Raw genomic sequence first — 25,232 nt, forward strand, 5'->3', positions numbered from 1 at the left:
AAGCTAATTTCTTCTGATTGTATTTTAGCTTTCTCGTATTTCAATAAGATTTTTTGTGATGCTCACAATATACAAAAGGGATACTTTTTCTAAGAGGCAGATAGCTTTTGAGATCTGGAGAACCTGGGGAAATCTCAAAGAAAGAATTGTTAACTCAATCACTTGTATTGTTTATTAAAACTTTGTTGTTGTCTTTTTCTTTTTTTAGGAAAAAAGTATGATTAAGATCTGTTTTTGTGCTTTTTCCTCATTTTAGGTATGCTTTTTATTTTGCTTTTAGTAACTTGTAATTTAAGATCACAGTTATTAGGTGTATTTCTGCATTTTATATATCGCTCCCAGATGCTACAGTATTAGTTTTTATCACTGCATATTTTATGAAATGTCAGCCTTCTGTTGGCTGTTCAGGCTGCATTGTTAGTGATCAAAGCCACAACATAAAGGCGAAGAATCTAAACAGTTGGCTTATCTTTGTCCTTCACTGTGACACAAATACTATAAAATTACTTTATTATAAAAATACAAATGAAAGCCTCACATAACATGTAATGGCAGACTGAAATTCTTTGTTTATCAGTGAAATAGGCCATGTCTATTATAAAGAAATTAAGTTTTCAGATATAGAAAAAATATTCCAGTTTTTAAAATACTTTTATATTAAATTATATGGAGGATTATTTATATTTTAGAACATTTCTAAATAATGATAGGTATATAGAAGTATTGAGTGACAGTTTTACTTGTTGCGAAGTCTTAATTCTAGTAACCAAAATGAATTCTCAAATATAGTGCCTAATGTTTTTCTCTCTGACATTCCCTATCCTGTTGTACACATTTGTTTTTATGTTTTTTCTTGTTGTGACTGTGAGCTTCTTGAGAGTAAGACAGGGACTCTCTTTTTTCCTTCTAGTTATATTCTTGGCTCTTAATAAAGGGCCTGACACATAGTAAACAATTAAGGCTTGACTTGAAAATCGATTAGTGGTTTCAAGCCCTGAAAACACCATTTAAATTAAAAATGATTTAGTATGAAAATTCTTCTTTGGGAATTTGCTTTTTTAATTGTTTCATGCTTTTATATAGCACATCTTTAAAAAAAAAATTTTTTTTTTGCCCTATTTAATTAGAATGGGGGGAAAACCCTCTTCAAGCTTGAAAGAGATGTAAGAATAAAAATCTTGAATGATTTTGATCAGCTGTGGTATATGCCCTGCACAGCAGTTGGTTCAATCAATTTTATGTTTTGGGATGGGTTTATTAAAACGAGCTGCTGCTTTCAGTAAATCACTGCGAAAGATGTTGGCTTTGTATATGCCCTTTTGGGGGGCAGTACTTTTCCTTTGCAAATCTTGTAAGTAAATTGCCAAGAAGGCCACATAGAGATAGATGTCAGACAGAATTTTGGACCACTTTCACATTCACACAGTATGCTTATAAAATGAAGAGAGAATGTGTTTTGTAAAAGAGCATAGAACATTAAAGTTCCTTTGTAAATTTATTGCATGTTGACTTTGAGGAGATTTAAGGAGATTGTTATTTTCATTTTCTGAAAAAGTACTTCAGTTTTTCAGGTATCTCTAATTTTGTTTGGATATTTTCACCAGATATACATTCAAAGTTAGCGTCAAAGCCTGCTGGCCCTGGCAAAAATAAATAATGAAGCAAGAAACATTTATTGCCAGGTAATCCGGATTTTGGTTAGTTAAAAGGTGGGGCTGGGATTATAGGCACATACTGTTATCCTGGACCCTTTCTTCAAGCACTTCCAGGTTTTCAAAGAAATTTTAAAATTTTGAGGGGGGAAGGAAGAGGAGAAAGAGAGGGAGGGGGAGACGGAGAGATAGAAGAAGAAAATGAAAGAAGAAGAAGGGAACAAAGCAGAGGGGGAAAAAAGGAAGAGGAGAAGGAAGAAAAGAAAAAAAAAGAAAATGAAATGGAAGAAGAAGAGGAGGAAAAGAAGAGGGGAGGAAGAACAAATTTCTGCCTTCTCTCCATCCATTCTCTCCTACCTCAGCCTAACCTCCCTGAGAAAAGATGAAAGAAAAACAAACTTATTACAAAAATGTGTAGTCAAGCTAAATAGATTTCTGCTTTGGCCATGTCCAAAAAATTGCATCTCATTGTGCACACTGAATCTTTTACCACTATGTCAGTGAGTTGCATGTTTCATCTTCAGTCCTTTGGAAAAGTGATTGATCATTGCCTCATTGAGGAGTACCAGAGTTTTTTGATTTTATCACATTATTGTTATTGTATGCATCACTCTTTTGATTGTTTCATTCTGCATCAGTTCTTAGAAATCTTCCCAAGTTTCACCCTTCATCATTTCTTATAGCATTATATAGTATTTCATAACATTTATCTTCCCTAACTTGTTCAACCAGTTTATAAAAGATCTATAAGCCATAAGCTAAGAAATATATTTTTATATTTTTGGAGTTAATAATTACTCCTTTAATCTCCTTCTAATTCCTCCTTCTTACCCTTTCTCCATTTCGCTTTTGAGGGAAACGTATTTCCCTAACCACCTCTGTGTGTTTATGTGCAGGTGTCAACTGCTCTCTGTAATTATCTCCTCCTTTTTTTCTTGAACATTCTGATTAGTGAGATAATTTCCTCCAGCCTTTCTTTTCCTTCCTTTTCCACATCTCAGTGTGTTGTTCTTCCCTTTTCTTTCCATAGGGTCATCAAGACACAAAAGAACCAGTCTTAGACCTTTTATTTTTTGACTCTCTTTGACTCCTGAAGATGAGAGATTTCACTGGGATGCATCTGCCATTTCCCCATATCAGAATTAAGCAATTTATCCTTGTTTAAGCTCTTATTGTTCACCTGTATTTAACTTTTTATGTTTTTCTTAATTTCTATGTTTAAATTTCAAACTTTCTATGTAGCTCTGTTTGGTTAATTAGAAATGCTTGTAGGTGCATAATTTCATAAAAAGTATATTTTGCCTTCTTTAGGATTATATTCACTTTTGTTGAGTAAATTCTTGGCTGTAAGCCTAAATCCTTTACTTTCTGAATTATCATATTTCAATCTCTTCATCCCTTTTATGCTTGTGCCTTCTAAATCAGTTGTGGTCCTAATTATAGCCCTTTTATAATTGATTTATTTCTGGGTGCTTGTATTATTTTTTTGCTTTCAATTTAAAACTCTGAATTTTGGCTGTGATATTCCTGGGATTTCTTTTAGGAGGTAACTTATTCTGTTTCCACATTGTCCTCTTGTTATAAGAGATCTAGATCATTTTAAGATTTCTTGAACTATGATGCCTAGTGTTTACCCTTCTACTCCTGCCTCTCACTTTCATGTTTTCTAATGATTCTTTGCCTGTTTTATTTTATTTTTGAAATTTTAATTTTCAATTCCAATATTTCTTCCTTTCCCTCCTCCTCCCCTAATCCTTTGAGAAGACAAGATATAGTAAGAAATTTTGTCTAATAATTGTTAATTGTTTCCCCTTGATATGTATTCTAAGTTGCATTTATTATGAAACACCTTACATTTTCTTCTATTTCTTTTCAGTCTTTAGACTTTGTTTAATGTGTCTTGTTATATTATAGAGTCACTGACTTTTGTTTGATTTATTCTCATTTTCAGGGAGTTTGTTGCTTGCAGCAAGGAAGTATACTTCTTACAAATTTTTCTTCCATCACTCTTTTCTTTTCCATTTTTTTCCTCAAGTATTTTTAATTTGTAGAAAAAAAATTAACTCTTAATTTTTAAATTGTATATCTTCTAGAAGTTCTGTTTGAGTTTGTGCTCAATCTATGTTTTTGTTTGTTTGTTTGTTTGTTTGTTTGGTTTTTTTTTGAGGCTTTGTAGCTATTTTGAAGTGTATTCTTTCCTGTATATATGTTAAGCCTCCCTGTCACCACAATAGTTTTTAATAGTTGGATCCCCATAACCCACCCCATTCCTTCTCCAATTTGCTTCAGGCTTGAGGCTTGATGTGAGAGCCAGTTGTGGGCACTTCTAGAGAAAAGGTTCTAGGCTAGTCCTCTTGTTCCCTTATGAAGGTATGAGTGTTGATGGCTTTCTAAGACTGAGAGGACAGCCTTTTACCCTTGCTTTTTTAAGATCTATGGGTTGTTTTATTGTGCCATTTTATATTGCTCTGCCATCTTGGCTCCTGGTTGTGATGCACAAAGGAGAAAATATTTGTCTAAATAGGTAAAAGTATCTTAATTCTATCATGATACCCATTTTATCCTACTACATTTTAATTAATGCTACCATATCTGTTTTCTGATCAGTAAATCATCTTCAGCAGTATAGAATGACAGGGACAGGGACTAGATTTCATCTGTTTTCCTCCATAAGTTAATTTATTTTATATAAAATTACTTCAGTTTACCACAGATTATCCATTGTGATTTGAGCTGCTTTTTTTTTTTTTTTTTTTTTTTTAACATTTTGGCTTAGATAATTTACGATGTTTGTGGGACAAAAGGTGACAGACAGGTGATGTTACAATAAGGCAATGTTTTGGGGGGGAAAAGGTAGAAACTAGAAACAAATGGAATAACATAAGGAGAGACAGTTAATGAGATGCAGAATAATTTATTAAGTCTGGAACTGAGAATTTGGATAGAGCAAGAAATAAAATTATGGACAGTGTCATGAGTTTGTAACAAGTAGAATCCGAAAAAATTTCTTGACATGTACATGTTCTTTATTTAATGCACCAAATGTAAAGGTAGACTTAAAATATGCTCATATGCTGAGGAAAGTAACAATTTTGAAGATTTGTATGGCTCAGAAGTGAATGAACACAAACTAACAGATTTAACAATAATTTTTCCTTTGAGGCCTAGAAGACTCTGAATCCACCCTAAGAAATCTAATTTAAAAAAAGAAAGAACTTGTTATCTTTTATTAAAATTAATTTTTTATTGTTTTTTTGAGTCAATTAAAATTCTTTTCCAGTCCTGTCTTTTCTTCCCTTCCTCTCATTGTTTTCTTCTTGGAATAGAAAGGGAAGAAAAATTGTTTCAAACACATATAGATAAGTAAACTACATTCCTGCATTGGCCATGATTCCCAAAATTTCAATCTGTAATAAGTTCATTACCTATCAAGAGAAGGATAGCATGTTTTATCATTAATTCTCTGGAATCAGAGTTCCTGAATCTTTTGTTTTTATAATATTGTTGTTATTGTTTAAATTGTTCTCCTGATTCTGAGCATTTCATTCTATATCACTCATATAAGGTTTTGCAGGCTCCTCTGAAATCATTCTCTCCATTATTTCTTAGAGAACAATAGTTTTCTATCACATTCCATATGTCATTATGTGTAGGGCCATACCTCCTTGATTTCCAATTCTTTGTCTCTTCAAACATTTTAATATTTTGTGCTTCTAGGCCCTTTTGCTATTTGCTTGATCTATGCAGCATAGACCTAGTAGCTATATTGCTTGGTATAAAAGAATGCAGTTTAATAACTTTTTGTCCAAAATTCCAAATTGCTTTCCAATATGGCATAGCCATTTTACCACTGTGCCACAAGGGCATTTAAGTAGCTCTTTTTGCATAGCTCTTCCAGCATTTGTCATTTTGTTTTTTAGTTGCCTTTGTATTTCACTAATAGTGATTTAGAATTTTTTTTCTTATACCTGTTGATAGCTTGGGTTGATTCTGCTGAAAAGTTCCGTTTTGCATCTTTTGGCAATTTGTCAACTGAGGAATGTCTGCTTTCCTTATAAATTTGAATCAGTTCTCTCTCTGTCTTAGAAATGAGACCTTTGGAAGGAAAGGGACCCACATGTGCAAAAAATGTTTGTAGCAGCCCTTTTTGTAGTGGAGGTCCATCAGTTGGAGAATGACAGAATAATTTATGGTATATGAATGTTATGGAATATTATTGTTCTATAAGAAACGATCAGCAGGATGATCTCAGAGAGGCCTTGAGAGACTTACATGAACTGATGCTAAGTGAAATAAGCAAAACCAGGATATACCGCAAAAACAAGAATATACGATGATCAATTCTGATGGACGTGACTCTTTTCAACAATGAGATGATTCAGATCAGTTCCAATAATCTTGTGATGAAGAGAGCCATCTATCCCCAGACAGAGGACTGTGAGAACTGAATGTGGAGCTCAGTATAGCATTTCCACTTTTTTTGTTGTTGTTTGAGCATTTTGTTTTCTCAGTTGTTTTTCTTTTTGATTCGTTTTTTCTTATCTAGCAAGATAACTGTGTAAACATGTATACATATATTGGATTTTAACATATATTTGAACATATTTAACATATTTTGGATTAGTTGCCATCTAAAGGAAGGGGTAGGGGGAAATAGGAGAAAATTTGGAACACTAGATTTTGCAAGGGTCAGTGTTAAAAAATTATCCGTGCATATGTTTTTGTAAAAAGCTTTTGTCAATAAAAGGTTTTAATTAAAAAAAGAAAGAAATGAGATCTTTGTAACAGCAAAACTTCAATAAAGCTTTAAAAAAAGGAGAAATAAGACCTTTATCAGAGACACTTGGTACAAAACCTTTTTCCCATTTGCTCGCTCTTTTCTGATTTTATCTGCATTGATTTTGTTTGTGCATTTATAATTCTGATTGGCAATTATCTGTTTCCTTCCTTTCTGTTTTCTTACACTTTTCCTTCATTTTGGATCTCTTCTACTCCCTTTCCCTTAAAGTAAAAAAAGGTGTTGGGAGAGGAGTGTACTTGGCACGAGTACTCTAGGATTGGTGCCTTTTCCTGCCTCCCACAGCTTCCACCCCTTCTCCCCCACTCATCTTTCTTTTTCATATGTCACCTTTACCCTTCCTTTCTGTTAAGCTTCTCTTGCTAATTTAGCTTCCTTAGAGTTTGTTTTCTTTAGAACTAATCCTTCCCTCAATTTACTCTTCCTCTTACCACCCCCTTTTTTTTCTTCTCCCCTTTCTCTGACAGAGTAGTCTGATTCAGTACAAAGTCTGGTTCTTTGCTGCACACCCAAATCCAAGCTGGTATGCGAGTTCCATACATGAATAGGAATCTTAACGAGACATGTCCTAGCAGTAGCCATGAGTGGGCAGCTGGGAAGACCTGAATGCTCAGAGTGGTCTAGCCACAGGCGGCATCCTCATTGGTGCTGGATCCCTGTTCTGATCATCCATCTGAAGGTTTCAGACACAGTTCTCTTTTTGGAGATGCTCCTCCACAAATGCTTATTGCTTTTGAATTTGTGATCCTTGCCCCTTAGCACAGTGCCTGACATAGAGGGGGTACCCAGTAAGCATTGATGTTTTCTCGGGACATAGATACGGGCCTATTGCTCCCCCTGGCTGGTACAGCCAGCCTCTGAGTTGGCCCGGGAGTATCCAGTTGGGTACCTGTGGCTCCTTGAACAAGGCTAAGAGTCTTTGTGTGTGTTTCTTCTTCCCCTCATGCAGAACCACAGCTCACTTTTAGTCTTTGTGATAGGTGTTACTGGGAATGTTTCTGACTAGACTGCCCTCCTTGGATCTATTGACCTTTCTCTCTCCTTCCAGTATCATGGGTTAGGAAAATTATGAGTAGGGTTTTTGTATCACTTGGATCTCCTGGTCAGGAATCAGTCTGGTATGTTCCTGACCTGGTTATTGGGGTGAATTCAGCTTCCTTCTACCCTGCCTTATTGGCTCCAACTTATTAGTTTTCTAAATAAATTCTATCGTCTCTTTACACAACTAGAACCTAAGACCCTCATGAATGAAGTCAAAACAGAAATGACTGAAGTTCATGACATTCTTTACTTGATTCTCTTCTCAGAAGGTTATAGTGATGAATTTTAACCAAAGGGTGAATTGAAAGATCTTTGTGCAAGATAACATTTTTTTAAACAAGACCATGTTACCCATCAACAAATTGGTGGAGGGTTTGCCTTCATTAATGCCGGAGACTCGGGGTAAAAGGACAGTTCCCCTTACATATGTTGGGGGGGGTACAAAACAAAGTAGGTTAGATGATATCTTGGGATTAAAGGTGGCATGATTGGTTACAAAGCTGAGATACAGGGAACAACCTGTTTAGTTGAAAGTTTCATACAGAGGACTAACAATAACTCCTCTTTTCTCATGAGATTAAGAAGCACTCTTTAAGTCTAGATATGAAACTGGGTGAGCACATAAGATATCCTTGAAGAATGGCTTGGGTGGAGTAAAGATATCAGGCCCAAACTCACTTGCTTTCTCACACATTCTCCAAGGTTAGAAAAATTCCTTGAAGTAGGAGACTAGATTTTTTTATCTTGACCCATTATAGACTAGTTCAGACACACAAAAAAACCACTATGATTTAAATTGTAATAAGGCAAAATCAATTATTTGTAAATAGGATCAATAAGAAAATGACACAGGATTAATTTTTTTCAAGGTATAAGTAATTTTCTAATAACAGGTTAGAATAATCTGGCCTTTTCAGAGTCCAGATCATGTTGATAAAAGGTGATCTGAGAGAATTTGAGAGAAGAGAATTTTATAAATATTATAAACTGAATAGTTACCATTATGTATGATCTATGGATTATCATGATTATGATGAATGGTTCACTTGACATGGAATCTAAAATGACTGATTTTCATTAGGCCCCAAGTTATCTATTTGTAATGTAGTTAATTAACTTTTTGTAAGTTCTTATTTTGTATTATCTCCATGCTTGGGGACATACACAAATCAAAATGTCTGAATCTCACCCAGAATCCTTGCCCTTGGTTTCTTCTTCATTAGTTCTTCATCAGTTTCTTGGCCCTGCTGTTACTAAGTTCCTTGATTTTGGTCATCCTGCTAGTCTAGATCTAGAACTTGAACCTTGTTCTTCTTCTGTCAGCTATGTTATGTGGCCTCTTTATGATGTACTGGATTATAACATTATTCTATATTTTAATTAGTTATCAATTATTAATAACATTATTATTAGCATACTAGAAAATGATTTTCATCCCTTTTTTTTTTTTTTTTTTTTTTTAATCTCCTAGCATGGTCCTAACATAAGTCACTGGATGTGAGCTGAGAGTTTTAAGAAGATAAGAGAGGAAAAATAATACTGGAAATGTAGTGTCCTTGGCCTCGTGTGTATAATTTTACAGGTATGTCTTCATTGACTACAACTATAATTTATGGAATTTCACAATGCCAAAATTCTCTCTTCTGATGTCAATTTTCTTTGCCTACCTTTCCAGCAGTCATTTTTTAACTCATAGGCCAGTTAATTTTTTCTATTTTGTTTTGTACTACTTTTTTTTTTCTATTTTGTTTTGTTCTACTTTGTTTTGTACCCCCCCAACATATGTTAGGGGAACTGTCCTTTTATCCCGAGTCTTCGGCATTAATGAAGGCAAACCCTCCACCATTTGTTGATGGGTAACATGCTCTTGTTTAAAAAAATGTTAATTTTTTCTATTTCTACTTTCTCCACTTGTTCTATCATTTTAGGACGATTTTCTTTAATTATTTCTTGTATTATTTTGTCAGGGAAGCAATTTTTATGAATTTGGTTCAGTTCCCCACATATTTTATAAGACATTTCCCTTATCAGAAGAACTTGGTACAGAATGTTTTTTTCCAGTTTCCTTCTTTCCTTCTAATTTTGATTGTATTAGTTTTGTCTGTGCAAAAGCTTTTTAATTTCATCTAACCAAAATTATCTATTTTTCTTCCTGTAATTCCCTCCAACTCTGGTATTAAACTCTTCCCTTATCCATTGAAAAGACAAGTACATTTTTCAGTGCTCCCTTAATTTACTTCTGATATCTTCCTTTATGTCTGTCATTTATCCATTTTGACCTTATCTTATTATACAGTACGAGATTATGGCCTTCCTGATTTCTGCCAAATTGGTTTGCTTTTTATCTCAGCAATGTTTGTCAGATGTTAAGTTCTTACACAAAAAGTTTGAATCTTTGGATTTGTCAATCTCTAGATTACTGTGATGATTTACTATTGTATACTGTGCATCTATTCTCTTCCATTGATTTACTACTCTGTTTTTTAATAATAAAAATATTTTGATGATTATCACTTTACTACTGAAATCTGGAATTGCTCAGCTGCCTTCTTTTACATTATTTTTCATAGAGTTCCCTTGATCTTTTGTTCTTCTAAATGAATTTTGTTACTATTTTTTCTAGCTTTTGTAAAATAATTACTTGGTAGTATGGTTGGTATGGCAAGAACACCCAAGTTAATTTAAGTAGAATTGTCATTTTTATTATATTGGCTTGGCCTAGCCATCAGTAGTCAAAACTCCAATTGTTTGGCTCTGTCTTTATTTCTGTAAAAAGTGTTTGTTATTGTGTTTGTGTAAACTGTAGACTTGTCTTGCCAAGTAAACTCCCAAGTTTTTTATATTGTCTGCAGTTACTTTAAATTGGATTTCTCTTATTTCTTTCTGTGATGTTTTATTGGTACTATAAATTAAAAGTTGACATTTTATGTGAGTATATTGTATATCTTGGAACTTTGCTGAAGTTGCTAATTGTTTTAACTAGTTTTGAAATCGATTCTCTAGATTCTCTAAGTATTCTATCATATCATTTGCAAAAGTAATAGTTTTGTTTCCTCATTACCTATTTTTATTTCTTCAATTTCTTATGTTATTGCTCCAGCTAGCATTTCTTTTACATATTTCACTTATTACTCTTCAAGAATATCTTCATATATTTTATTAAATGCTTTGTTAAAATCTAAACTTTATCAGTAACATTTCCTTGATACAGCAATTCTATGAAAAAAAGAAATGAGAAGAGTTTATTGAAACTTGCAGGTCATTATTTTTCTTATTATTGAAGTCTTCATTGCTCAATACTTACCAAAGCCTTTTCAGACAATCTCCTCATGTATCTGTCTTTGTTGCCACCAGCATTCATTCCAATCTTCATTGTTATTTTTTCTTCTTTTTTGCTGAATCTGCTTGTTTTTTTGAGTTATTTTTGAAATACTTTAATTTTAATATTTTTAATCATTTAGACTTTTTGTCACATTCAGTATATTCTTGCCTTCTTGCCTTATTCCTAATAATTCAAAAGTGATGCTAATAAATAATTATACTTTATACATATATTTATCCCTGACTTTTGAACAGTTTATTTAAAAACACTTATTATTTATCTTTTCCCCAGTGCAGGCTTTCTCAGGATAAAGCAAAAGAAGGGGAGCTATAAAGCACCTATGATATTAAATGTAGACAACAAGACTGTATTTAATGCAGGAATAACTGAGAATGTTTTATTTGAATGATTTTTTTTTTTTTTTTTGGTTAATGCATCCAGCGGCCCCCATTTCTAAACATTTCATTACACTGAACTTTCTAGAATTTTATCAGATGTTTATGTGAATGAATAAAAAACATACTTCTCAGTTAATAGACAATCATTTACACTATATTATAAATTAATTTAACTTTTTAATTTCTCCCAATACATAATTCAGTATAGCTTCTGTAGTAAGAGCTTTGGGGATTGAGAGGAAGTAAGAAGGAGAGTCTTGTGTTGTACCAACAAACAGAGAAAGTAGAGAAAAAAATATAATTTGGGCAGCAATCATTTATGCTATATTATAAATTAATTTTATTTTTAAATTTCTTTAATTTTAATTTTTAATTTAATATATAAAGTACAGCTTCTATGGAAAGAGCTTTGGGGATTGAGAGGAAGTAAAAATGGGAATTTTGTTTTGGACCAACAAAAAGAGAAACTAGTGGGACAAAAATGTAGCTTGGGGAGCCTAATCCTACTTGCTCTACTCCCTAGCAGCCCAGGGAACAAATTCAGAAAAGTTTATAGGTAGATGGTAAGGATAAAGTGTACATGTTTTGAAATTTTGTTTTCACTGTCCCTGGACCAAACAAAGGAGAACGAACGCTTCTTCCTATTTTTCTTTTTGTATTCTATGTGATTCTAGGGCTTAAAGTGTAGGTGACTGAAGTCAGTATTATAATTCATCAGAATTATGAGTTACATTTACCTTAATGAGGCAAACCCTGTTAATGCTATTTTTCCCCATGGTTGAATAAGAACATGTGTTTAGAGTTTCTGTCAAGGACAAACTTTGGAATAAAATGTTTTTGTGTTTTTTAAGACAATATACATTCTATTAATACAGTTTAATATCTTCAAAAATAACAAATATATACATTTGTCTTTAAAAGTTTTTATATGTTTCACTGTTTTAAAAAGCCAAGATTTTGTTTAGATGATGTCCTGAATTACTTGCTTGGGGGTATTTGAGTTCAGATTAGCCCATTTTACATTTTTTATCTAACATTAAAGCCATTTGTATCTTCTTATAAAGGGAACAATTAAATTTTTAAAATTTATTTAAAAATTAGAAAACGACCAGTGGAAGCTAATGACTGAGATTTCAAGGAACAATAAAGTAAAATCAAAAGAAGGACAAAGTAGAAAATGTGAAATATCTCATAGGATAAATAACTGACTTGGAAAATAAATTGAGGAGAGAGAATTTTAGAATTGTTGAACTACCTGAAAGTCATTTTTTTTTTAAAAGAATCTAGATATTATATTTCAAGAAAATATGAAGGAACATTTTAAGGTATTTTAAAAGCATAGGTAAATTAGAAATAGAAAGAATCACTTTCTGAAAGAAATCCCCATATGAAAACTCCCAGGAATATTATAGTCAAATTAACAGAAGAGGAAATAGAATATTTAAATAACATTATATTAGAAAAAGAAATCAAAGAAACCATGATTGAAAGATGAAGAAAAAACCCAGGACCAAATGGATTTACAAGCAAATTTTACCAAACATTTCCAGAATAACTAATTTCTACATAAACTAATTGGAAAAAAAAATAGGCAAAGAAGGAATTCAACCCAATTCCTTCTATGGCACAAATATAGTTTTGATATCTAAATCAGGGGAGAGAAAAAAAAATAGACAAAAAAACCCTATTGACCAACATTGGTACAAAATTTTTAAATAAAACACTAGCAAGGAGATTAATAGCAAGTTTTCACAAATATCAGATCCTGTGACCAGATTGGATTTATATATCAGGAATTCAGGGTTGGTTAAATATTAGGAAAACTAAACATAATTGATCATAACCTTAAAAAAAAATCATATTTTCTCAATTGGTGCAAAAAAAGCTTTTTACAAAATACATTATCCATTTAGAAATAAATGTATTTTTTTAAATGATAAGTAATATTGGCTGCCCATCATCTGGGGGATGGTGTGTGGTTTATTATTATATTGGAATTTTATTGTGCTATACAAAAGGATGAGCAGGTTGATTTAAAAAAAAATTTTTGAAAGACTTGCAAGAACTGATGCAGAAGAAATGAGCAGAACCAGGAGAACATTGTACGCAGTAGCAGCAGTATTGTGCAGTGATCTAAGATAGTTGCAAAGGATTCATGATGAAAATGCTATCAACATCTAAAGAAAAAGCTGATAATATGAAAGCATGCTATTTTTTCTTCTCTGCGTATATGCACATGTGTGTTTTGCTTTTGTGTGCTATGTTGCTTTTATAACATGACTGATATGCATATTTCATTTTTCTTGATTGTACATGTATAGTTTATTTTAAATTGCTTATTGTCTTAAAATGGGGGAAGCGATGGAGAGAATTTGAAAGTCAGAATGTATTAAAATGAATGTTAAAAATTGTCTTTTTATGTAATTCAGAAAAAGTAAAATGTTATTTTTAAAAATCCTGAATATGGGAAGTTCTTCCCTAGCAACTCCATGTCCATTAAAAAAAAAAAAACCGCACACATTATAGTTATGAAAATAGCAAGAAGTAATATCTATTTAAAATGAAGAACAAACATTATTGTTAATGTGGGTGAACTCAAAGTTATTCCAGTAAGATTTAGGATGAAGCATGGATGTCCATCATTACCATTATTATTCCATATTGTACTAGAAATGTTAGCTATAAGACAAGAAAAAGAAATTGAAGGAATAAGCATAGACAACAAGGAAATGAAATATGTTTCATAGGCAATTACGATATACTTAGAGAATCTTACAAGTAGAGGAAATAGGTAACAGTTTGAGCAAAGGAACAGAATGTAGAATACATGTTCACAGATCTTCAATATTTCTATGTACTATTAACAAAACTGCAGGATTAAGTGATCCATGGCAAAATTGGAGAGAGCAGAAAAGTGAAACTGAAAGCTAGACTGTAGAGAGCTAAAAAGAGAATGAGAGAAGAGGAAGTAGAGATGCTTCTAGTAAATCTTCTCAAGGGATTTGGTGGCCAAACGGAGAGAAAGGTGGATGAGAGTGGGGATGGCAGGAGCAAGTAAGACTGTTTTCTAAGGATTAGGGAAACATGGACGTGTTTGTGACCAGCAGGAAAGCCAAGACAGGGAAAGGTTGTAGATAGATCTGTATAGGGAAGAAGAACTTTATTTTATTGAAGATATGTAAGGATGATAGATGTGGTAATCTCAGCTGGCCGTGGTGAGTTGAGGAATGAGAAGGTTTGGAAAAACTGATCTGTGATAAGTGGAATCATGACTCAATTGAGTTAAAAAAGAATGGCCTTTTGAAGAAGTGAGGTGGTTGAGAATATGGAGCACAAATTTATGGTGGACACAAACATTACATTTTCATAGTTTTCTCTGTCCTTACTCAGTAGCATGTGAGGAGAAGGGAAGGTCCTAGATAGTGAAAGTGATTCAAAGATGAGAATTTTCAGGATATAATTAGTAAGATAATAATGGATCAGGGAACTTGGAGGAAAAAAAGGGCAATATAGAATCAAAGTGTCACGATGGAGCCAGAGAAATGTAGCTAGTACAGGGATAATGGTTTAAGAGATAATGGAGGAGTAAAAGCATCAGAGATCATCCTGTGATTGGAGAGCAAGGAAATTTGGTATTAGAAAGAAGGAGAATTGGAGCACCTATTAGTTAGGGACAGCTAGGTGGTGCAGTGTTCAGAGGGCTTCAAATATAGCCTCTTATACTTCCTAGCTGTGTGATCTAAGGGCAAGTCACTTAGCCCGGTATACCTCAATTGCTTTGTATGTAAAATGGCCCAGAGAAGAAAATGGCAAAACCACTCCAATATCTTTCCCAAGAAAACCCCAAATGTGATCATGAAGAGTGAGACATGATTGAAATGACCCAACAACAATGGAATTTCAGAGTTCATGAACATTTGTGGGTGATGGCCAGATAAATGGTATGACTAGCTTGTATATATAAGTACATATATGAGAGAAGAAGTGAATGCATAAGTATTTACAGAATATAACTAAAGAAAATAAACAAACAGTTTTGGAGGTAGTCGCTATTAAAAACCAAATGCTTAAGTATATGTTTTATCTGATATTCTAAATGGGGTTGTCCTTTTTTTCTGAATTTATACAGACTTTATCAGGAATATTGCTTTTCCCTCTCTTCAACAAAAAAACAAAAAACAACTTTGAAATGAAGGTTATACTCTTAAATTTTCTTATGTCTCACATTGTTTTGTTAATAGCTCATTCCTTTCCCTACCCAGTAATCTTTAATCAAAATTGTAAAAAAGCAAAGAACAAAAATAATTTTAAGAAAAATTACTACATCATTAATAGTTTGACAATATACACACCATTTCAAATCCATAGTGCCCCACCAGTTCAGTAAAGGACTGAATTATGTTTTCTCTATATGGTCTTATCATTGTGTACATTGTTCAATTTTTTAATGTTTTTCTTTCTTTTTTTTTTTTTTCTTCCCATCTACTTGATTTTAGTTATTGGATTTTGTTTTCTTATGTCTTATTTTTCAACATGTCTCAGTTTTAAAATTTTATTTATATTATTGTGAGAGCTAAGTGACTTGCCTGGGCTTATACAGATAGTAGAGTTCAAGTGTCTGATACTAAATTTGCAATCAGGTCTTCCTGCCTCCAAGACAGGTGTTCTGTCCACTGTATCACCCAGCTGTCCTGACCTATATCGGTTTCAGAGATACACGAATCTGATATTTAAGGAGATGAGCCCTAGATAGCCTCCTTTCTGTTCTGTATCCTCCTAGTCACTAAGAGACCATTCTTAGACATAGGCCAGGAGGGAGAAGATCTTTTGGTCCCTTGAACTTTATGTGATCTTTAGCAAGAAATTAGGTATAAAGCTACATCTTCCTTGCTCTGGCAGTGCTTTGGTAAATGCATTTTTCTTTTTAATTTACATCTTCTTATAGGATTCAAAATTAAGTGATCCCCATTAATTGTCAAATAAATTTCAATCCTTTTATAATCTGGCTTGAATTTCTCCTTTATAAAGTTTAATCATTGGTTTTTACATATTTTATTCCACTCAAAATCAGGCAATATCAGACAAGCTCCTTGCTTTCCTGTTTACATTCCTTTTCCAAGGCCATTCTCTTCTTTTGCAATGCTTTCCCTTTATTTCTTCTTTTATAAGTCTTAGGCATCCTGTACGAGCCAACTTAAATGTCATCTCCTTATTGAAAGTTTCAAAAAATATCTCTCTGATCTCTCATTATTCTCTTCTTCTCCACTTGATCTTTTTCATTTTGGCACTCTCTTAGCATTTTGGGTTTATGTGCCTGGATTTGTTTTATTTCTTATTACTGCTGTTGTTTTGATTGCTGTTTTTTTGTGTGTTGAACCTTTCCATTTATTGTTTGTTTGAAAGCACTTAGGTTTAATGCCTTGCCCAGGCTCCTACAGCTAATAAGTGTTCAGTGTCTGGGACCAGACTGAGCTCAGCGCTTCCTGACTGCAGGACAGATACTCTAGCCCTTGGGCCATCTAGCTGTCCCCAAACCTTTCCTTTTAGAAAATAATCTCCGCTTTTTAAAAGGACTTCATAAGGAACAATGGAAAGACCTCCCAAGCATTGTACCTCTGAAGTCTCATGTGGTGTGAAATGCTCTATACTCAGAGTAGTTAAATGACTTGCTTGTGACCAAATGCAGAGTGATAATAGTAGTTGACAAAAAGTGTTTTACACTTTGCAAATTAATGTAAATATGTCATCTCATTTAATAGGTAGTAAGACTTGAAAGTTAAATTTGAACTCATGTTTTTCTCTTGTATCTATTTGTACGTATTGCCTCTATCTTTGATAATATTCTTGTTGCTTTCTCAGGAGAAATTGAGAACTTGATGGACAAAGAATGTTGAATTTTTATTTTTGTATCCCCAGTATCAAGAATAGTGCCTGGCACCTAAATATTAGGTGGGGGCTTAGTAAATGCGTGCCAACTTATTGCTGAATCCAGTTAAACTCTCTCTGTGCTGTGCCATGCTGCTGCCTTTTGGGAAAGGGAGGTGACAAATGGTTATCCCTGTTTTCCTATAGCCCAAAGCTAATGCTTGATATGGAATTTTATTGTATAAATAATAGTTCACTTCAATTCAGCCAGTGAATTGTAATAGAAAATAACTTGTAATTTGGCATATTTTAAAATTGTTTTATAATTGGCTGGTTATGCTATTTGTATTTTAAAGAAAAATAATATTTAATTATTAAATTTTTTAAAAATTGCTTTATATTCAAATCTAATATATGTAGGCTCAAAGTTTTCAGGTTCATGAAAATACATTCCTGGAAATGTTGCTGAAATATTGTATTTTACACTTCATTTCCACAAATCTTAAGAGCATTTACATTATCAATTTACTCTTGAGCATCATTAGTTTAGGATAATATATTGTATAATTACATTTTTGGATGTTTATACTTTAACATGTATCAGCATTTATTTTAGTTGTATAAGACTTAAGAAAAAATTTTTAAACTGTATCTGCTATAAGCCAGTAATTATGGTTTACCAAAGATTTAACTTATTTTATAATGATTAAAAAATAAAATGTTTTAAGAGAATTATTAGTTTTTTATGGGATATTTATTAAATCTTGTTAGTTCTTGAAAATAAGTAATGACTTTTTGGCAGATTTTCATTAATTAAAAATACTAATTTTTAATAATGTGTTTATAGGTCTTTGAAAATATGTTTTTGGATTTTTTGTTTGTTTGCTTACATTTCTCTTAATCTTTGTTTTGAATCAGACTTTAGTTTTCATCTATCCTGAACACTCCCCAGGAGTACACAACTTCAAAAAAGAGGCAAAGTCAGCTGAAAAAAGAGGTGGTCTGAGCATTTATGCATTAAATATGCATGTTAATTAGAAAAAAATGAGAAAAAATATGAAAACAGATGTTACATAAATTATTGCAGTCCCAGGACAGCAGTAACTTATACATTGACAATAATTTTTATATGTGCATGTGTATGTCTATTTCTAGATTTCTCAACATTTATTTAATTCCTCAGGGGATAACTAGAAAAAGAACTTATATATCTGTTCAATAAGAATATGTTAAACATCTTTATGCATATATATTACTGAAGTGGAATGAATGTTTGCTTTACTTCTGTTCATACTGTATTTCATGCTTCTTTTATTCTGCCTTCATTTCCTTACTTCCATCCCTGTGCTAACTATGTTATATCTTCTGTGGTGGTGGCATTTTGTTAGTTACATCAGTTCTTTGGAGATAGACAGTGATTCATGTGGTAAGAAAACCTGAAAGGACACCTGTTGAAGTAAATTTGAAGTAAGTACACTGACCTGCAGCTACAAGAATAAGCATACTTAATGGCATAATAATTCTTTCTTTCTTTTTTTTTCTATAGGTGAAGGTTAGACTTGTTAACCCTATATTTTAATTTGCTTGGTTATTAGTACATACAAAAACTAGTCAAGCTTTGCTGGCTCTGTAACTTCCTCAGAATTGTTACAGAGATGAGGACCACAGCCTCTTTATATCTGTTCATCCTAAATAGTTCTTTTTTTTTTTTTCTTTTCCCTAAAACCTCCAGGAAGCATCTCCTCAGTGTACTGCAGGCCTTTTTCTGCTTCTGTTAATATCCTAATGCAGTCAATCATGGCTTTCATTCTCACGATATGATAATTCTACTACCCTTTGTTGTCATAGGTCACATGTCATTTTGTCAATCACTATACTGCTTTTCCAAATCTTATCTTGGATTATTCTCACCATCCATATCTGTTCTTCTTCACGGGATAAAATAGTAGGAAATTATCAGAATATGCTTATTGGACCTCTACAGATTCATGTTAATTTATTAACTGATTTCATTTGGGTCCTTACTGCCATAAGAGAATTTTCCTACTCCTCTCTAATTGATTTCCTTGTATTTCATAGAAGCTTTTCCAGACCTGTGCTTATCATGTCTCCCACAGCTCCTTTTCCCTTTGCTCTCTTAATATGGAGGATTTCATCTTAGATTTAAAAACTTAATCTCCCTTCTTACATTGTCCTCTACCATCTTCTTTACTCTAGCTTCTAAGAGTAAATGGCCTTTCTGCTCATCCCACTTTCCCAGGGTCCTTTGCATAGTGTTCAGGCCATCATCTTCTCCCTCTAATCTGCAGTACCTTTTGATTTATGGGTTCCTTTACTGATGCTTACATCCCTGCTCAGGTCTCTCTTTTTAACAAATCCTTGTTGGATCTTACCATGGGTGCAGATCGTATTTGCTATCTCTTCTCTTTTGGTAAATAAATTATGTGAGAAAGCCATCTAGTTTTGGTTCTTCACTTCTTTCCCTGTGGCATTCTTCTAAACCCTCTTCAGTCTGGCCCACTAAAGTAATAGAATTAAATTGTCCTCTGCAAAGTTGCCAGTGTTCTCTCAGTTGCCAAAATTAATGGCCTTTTCTGAGTCCTCATCCTTCTTGACTTCTCTGTATCATTTGATAGCACTTAATCACAGCCACCAAATATTCTTTGATCTCTATTGATTCTCCCCCTTCCTCTTTGACTGTTTCTTCTAAATTTTCATTTTTAACTTTTCCTCTAAGTCATTGTCACTATCTTCAAGGCTTTGCTTTAGACTCTTTTCTATTTTAACTAAGGATTTAGTTTTGATTCCCATATTTATTTATTCAGCCCTCATGCCTCTCTTGACCTCCAGTCTAGCATCACTGATTGCATCCTGAACATTTTTTATGGGCTGTCCCATAAACATTGAAAGTTCAACTCATTCAAAACCAACCTGATTTTTCTTCACTCCTTCTAAACATCCTTACTACTCACAAATTCACCATCTTTTGTCTAGTCATTAAGGGAAATATGAGAGCAGAATTTATGGCCTATACAGCAAAAATAACAGTAATTGGCACAGTAGCAAAACTTGAATCTCTGATGTCAGGCATCAGCAAAGAAACAAAAGAGAAGACAATGAATGGCCCTGAAAACATGTAGAAGTGAAGGGTAACCTAGAAAAAGTAAAAAAGTTAAATTAAATGAAAATATACTCTCTATTCAAGCAAAACCTATTAATGTCAAAGACCTGACGAGTAAAGACATCATAAGATTTATAGGTCTATGTAAAAAACACAAGTCAAAAAAATCCTGATCACTATAATGAAAAAAATATTAAAAGAAAACTGCCCATAATTTCTCAAGACAGAAAATGAAATAATTAAAAGTATTTTATAGAATGATATATAAACAAACACATATAAGCACAATTTTATTTATTTTTAATTTTAAATAATATTTTATTTTTGCAAATACATGCAAAGATAGTTTTCAATGTTCATTTTTGCAAAACCTTGTGTTCCAAATTTTTCTGCCTCTCCTCCCCTCTTTCCCCCTTCCTGGGACAGCAAGCAGTCTGATATAGGTTAAACATGTGTAATTCTTCTAAACATATTTTTATATTCATGCTGAGACAAAAAAAAGGGGGGGATAACATGCAGACAAATAAGAACAACAACAACAAAAGTGAACATACTGTGTTTTAATCTACATTCAGTCTCCATAATTATGTCTCTCGACGTGAATGGCACTTTCCATCATGTCTTTTGGAATTGCCTTAAGTCACCTCCTTGTTGAAAAAAGCATAGTCCATCACAGCTGATGATTACATAATCTTGTTACTATGTATAATGTTCTCTTGGTTCCTCTTATTTTACTCAGCATCAGTTCATGGAAGTCTTTCCAGACTTTTCTGAAATTAGATTGCTCATCATTTCTTATAGAATCATTTCTTATATCCAATAACATTCACAAATCATAACTTATTCAGCCATTCCCCAACTGATGGGCATACAATCCGTTTGCAGTTCCTTGACACTACAAAGGTGACTGCTACGTATATTTTTGCCCATATGAGTCTTTTTCCCTCCTTTATGATCTCTTTGGGATATAGATTCATTAACTTTAAATGTCAGCATATTAAATAATCCATTTTTAAAAGATTACAGATTGGATAAGAATATAAAATAAAACTCTATTATCTGTTGCTTACAAGAAACACACCTAGAAGATTAAAATATGTGCAGAATAAAATTAATGGTCTGAAAAAATAATTTATTATGTATGAATTCAATCCAAAATCATTGGGGTAACAATCGTGTGATCTGATAAAGCATAAACAAACATTCTAGAAAAAAAACACACACACAGGAAATGGTATTGTGCTAAAATGAACTATAGGCAAAAAATTAATATCAGTAATAACTTGTGTGTTCCAAATAGACAATAATACAATATTGACAGAAGATTTCAGTCTTCCTCTTAGTTTTTGGCAAGTTGAGCATAGAAATAAAAAATAAAATACTGGAAAAATTGCTGAAGAAACTAGAGCCAAAAAACTTATAACATCATCTAACTTGGATTGTGCAAGAATATACATATTTCTCACTACCATTTGGAATTTCTACATACTGTCCTTGTATTATGGCACAGAGATTTTACAACGTAAATTCAATAAAAATATTCATTGGTTCAAGGACTAAAAAAAGGACACACAACTAAACTGAGACTTAAAAGTGAAATCTTAACTAAAAATAAAGTCTCAAAAAGGAAATCAGAGAACCAATAATTATTGGAAAAAATGCAGATAATGAAACAGTTTACCAAAATTTCTGGATTATTGCTAAAAAATAGTCTTACAAAAAAATCATATTTTTACAAACAAACAGTAATAAAGAAGAAAAAGAAACAATGAACTGAATATTTATTTAAAATTTTAGAACACCAATGAATAAACAAACCTAAAATAATCCCAAAAGAGATATTTAAAATTAAAGGACAAATAGATCTATTGGAAACTGACCCTTCCAGTGATAAATAAGCTAAAAGCTGTTTCTGTGAAAAGACCAGTAGAATTAATATACCAGTAAGTAGTCTGATTAGAAGAGGGCAAAAAAACCCCAAACAAACAAAACAAAAAAAAAAAACCACAAAAAAAAACCTAAAACAATAAAAGGATAAGTGAACAAAGTAAACTCATAACAAAACTAGGAGAAATAAAAATAATAATTAGAATATATCTTGTCCAGTTAAATACTTACAAAACTTAAAAAACAAAATAATTTGAGGAATACCTTCAAAAAAATAAAATAGCTAAACTTTCAGAAGACTAGATAAAGGTCCTAGTTAACCAATTCTTAGTAAAGTAAATAAAATTAGGTAAAAATGGTGAGGAGCAGGGAGAGAAACTTGTTGGTTCTCATAGATTCATAGGAGAATTCCATCAAATTTTTAATAACCAATTGATTTTTGTATTCATGAATAATTTCCAAACTTTGAGAAAGTATTTTACCAGAATAATTTTTGAGACAAATAAAATTGTAATACATAAACCAAAGAAGGGAAAAAAAAAAAAAAGGAAAAACATAGGCCAAAAGAATTAATGAATTTTGATTTTTAAAATTTAAAAATTAAGAATAACTGTGCTAAACAGACTACAGTAATTTATTGAAGAAATAATTTTTTTATGACCGAATTGGATTTATACTGTGGATGCAATTGTCATTCCAGCTTTAGGAAAATCATTAGATAATCAATTCAATAACAAATTCAAAAATCACTTTTTTTTCCTCAATAGCTATAGTGAAGGCCCTTTGACAAAGTCTAGGAATCATTTTTTGGTATAAAATCTTTCAAAATAGATGCATAAAGGGGCCTTTTAAGCAATATGTCATTAATATCAGTTAAACTCAAGAAGCCTGCATCCCATGCAATAGTGATACTCGATATTTTTTTCCAATAATTATTGAAATAAAGTAGGTGTCTATTCTTCCCACTATTTCACAGAGTTTTTGAAATGTTACCAAATAAAAAATAGAAATTTCAGCAATTGCAAGGTAGAAATGCTTAAAAATCAACTATGATGAACCTATCCAATAAAAATGACTATCATTCTTATTAATTCATACCTTTTATTAATTTGTTCCATACTAATCAAATTGCAGAGAGGATATTTTGTAGAACCTTTACCAAATGGTAGATTTTGGTTAAAGATTTTGAATATCAAAGAAAATGATTTCTAAAAGTAGTGATGATAGGGAAGTGGCACTTTAAGACATCAAATTTTCTTATAAGCAGCAGTCATCATTTTCATCTGATATTGGTTAAAAATAGTTCAGTGGAACTTAATACTTGACAAAGTAGAAAATAAAACTTACCTAGCAAAAAACTTATTTGATATAGAAAAAAACAAAAATGGGAAAACTGGAAAGGAGACTGGTAGCAATTAGGTTTCCAGCATTCCAATGTGCTCCACTGTCTACATGAGTTATTTGTTCTCTATGAATGCAGCCCCATAGCTATGGGTAGTTCCAAGGTATTGCAGGTAGGGTTGGAGGGAGCTTCCAGGCTGAAACATAGTCGAGAGCAAATACTGTCCTTACACTCCCCTCATCAAATACATTGCCTGGCATAATAGAATTTTTATTTGGATTTCTTTCATAATCCACCTTTGTAGTATTTCCACCTCAGTATTATATTCCTTCATACCTGTAGACCCTGCATTTTACTCCTAAATGTGGTTGTAGAGTTTGATGCAGCTATTTGAAAGTTCTCTCATCCAGGAAGGAAGTCAGTGGGATAGTAGAACCTGGGAGAGACAGGTTTTCCCCAGGTTTCCACCTGAGAAGAAATAAAATGTCAAAGGATCCCCTCATGAGAATGATTATGGTTTTATTTTAGCTTCAGTAAAGCTGCTCATCATCTTGCTAGTCTAGTTAAAGGCATTTTATCAGATGATCTTTCCAGCCTATGGTACTGTGTTGATGAGACCTTTTGTCCTTCAGCTTTTAACTTTGAAGATTTATATTATATATTAGCATTGAAAATATTGAAAACAAAATATAATAACCCAAATTGTACAGTACAACCCATTCCTTATAACTATGTCAAATAGGGATGGGGCAAAATTAAAACCTAAACTATGTATAATATAATGAACTTGAATGTGATATGAAAAATGAGTTTCTTGAAATAATTCTAAATGTCAGTGCCAGATTTATTGAATTCTTTGGGAAAACATTTTTTTTTTTTAAACTTGGGTTTTAGTGGCTAAGGACTGTGATCCAGATTAGATTTGTTATGGTAGTGTTTTTCAGTTTTACATACATACATACATACATACATACATACATACATACATACATAGAAAAAAATGATTTATGTTTTATAGTGTCTTGTTACTGCCTTCCTTTTTCCATGTTCTATAACTTCTGAATCTCATTAGGTCTGAGGTATTTTGTTACTTGCTAGATATCAAATCTATAAGAATAAGAAAAAAAAGCACTCTTTCAAGCTAATTGATATTATTTTAGAGTTATTTATTTAAGTTAGATAGCCTCTTTAGGAAATGTAATTGTCATTCCCATAGCTGGAGTAGGAAAGCCTGTGTTTTGCAAGTGTCGATGATAATACATTACTAAAAATCTAGTAAGACAATTATTTATTTCCAGTATTAATACTTGTAACATCTTTTTCTGCTTCATAGCTGTAAATTTTACTACTGCTATGGATCTCTTTTTGATGACTACTTATTTAGTATTGATACTTCCATTTCATTTCAATGAATATAATTCTATCTTTTAGGCACATTTTATGTCCCTCAAGTAAATTAACTTGTAACTAAGAGCATAAGTGACTTGATTTTGTTTGGGAGGAGCTGTTAATAAGGTAATGGTTTCTGCTGATGCTACTGTAGGAAGCTTTTCAAGTGAATGGGGGCCAATAGACACCAGGACTCTGATTTATTTTAATGGAAATTAAAACTATGTCAAGAAATTTCTTTAAATTTTCTTATATATTGTATTTTATCTAGTATTTACTTTTAATTAGTCATTTTACATCTATAATTTGAATAGTGTTTGGAGGTTAGTATTCTCCTACCACAGCTAATGGATTTTTCCACCCCACCCCCAAATTTTCTATAAACAACTAACCTCTTCTTCATGATTTCTCCCTTCA

At 32.4% G+C, this 25,232-nt stretch overlaps 1 protein-coding gene across 1 annotated transcript in view; it reads left to right on the top strand.

Moving 5' to 3' along the window:
* The window catches only part of TBC1D5 (TBC1 domain family member 5), a 578,427-nt gene that overhangs the window by 143,177 nt on the left and 410,018 nt on the right, over positions 1-25,232 (top strand). Inside the window, exon 5 of the mRNA XM_074269720.1 lies at positions 8,963-9,073. The gene's annotated coding sequence lies outside the window, so the exon portion shown is untranslated. The remainder of the gene's footprint in view (positions 1-8,962; positions 9,074-25,232) is intronic.

Source organism: Sminthopsis crassicaudata, chromosome 5 (assembly GCF_048593235.1).
Source record: "Sminthopsis crassicaudata isolate SCR6 chromosome 5, ASM4859323v1, whole genome shotgun sequence".
In the NCBI taxonomy this organism is placed as follows: Eukaryota; Metazoa; Chordata; class Mammalia; order Dasyuromorphia; family Dasyuridae; genus Sminthopsis; species Sminthopsis crassicaudata.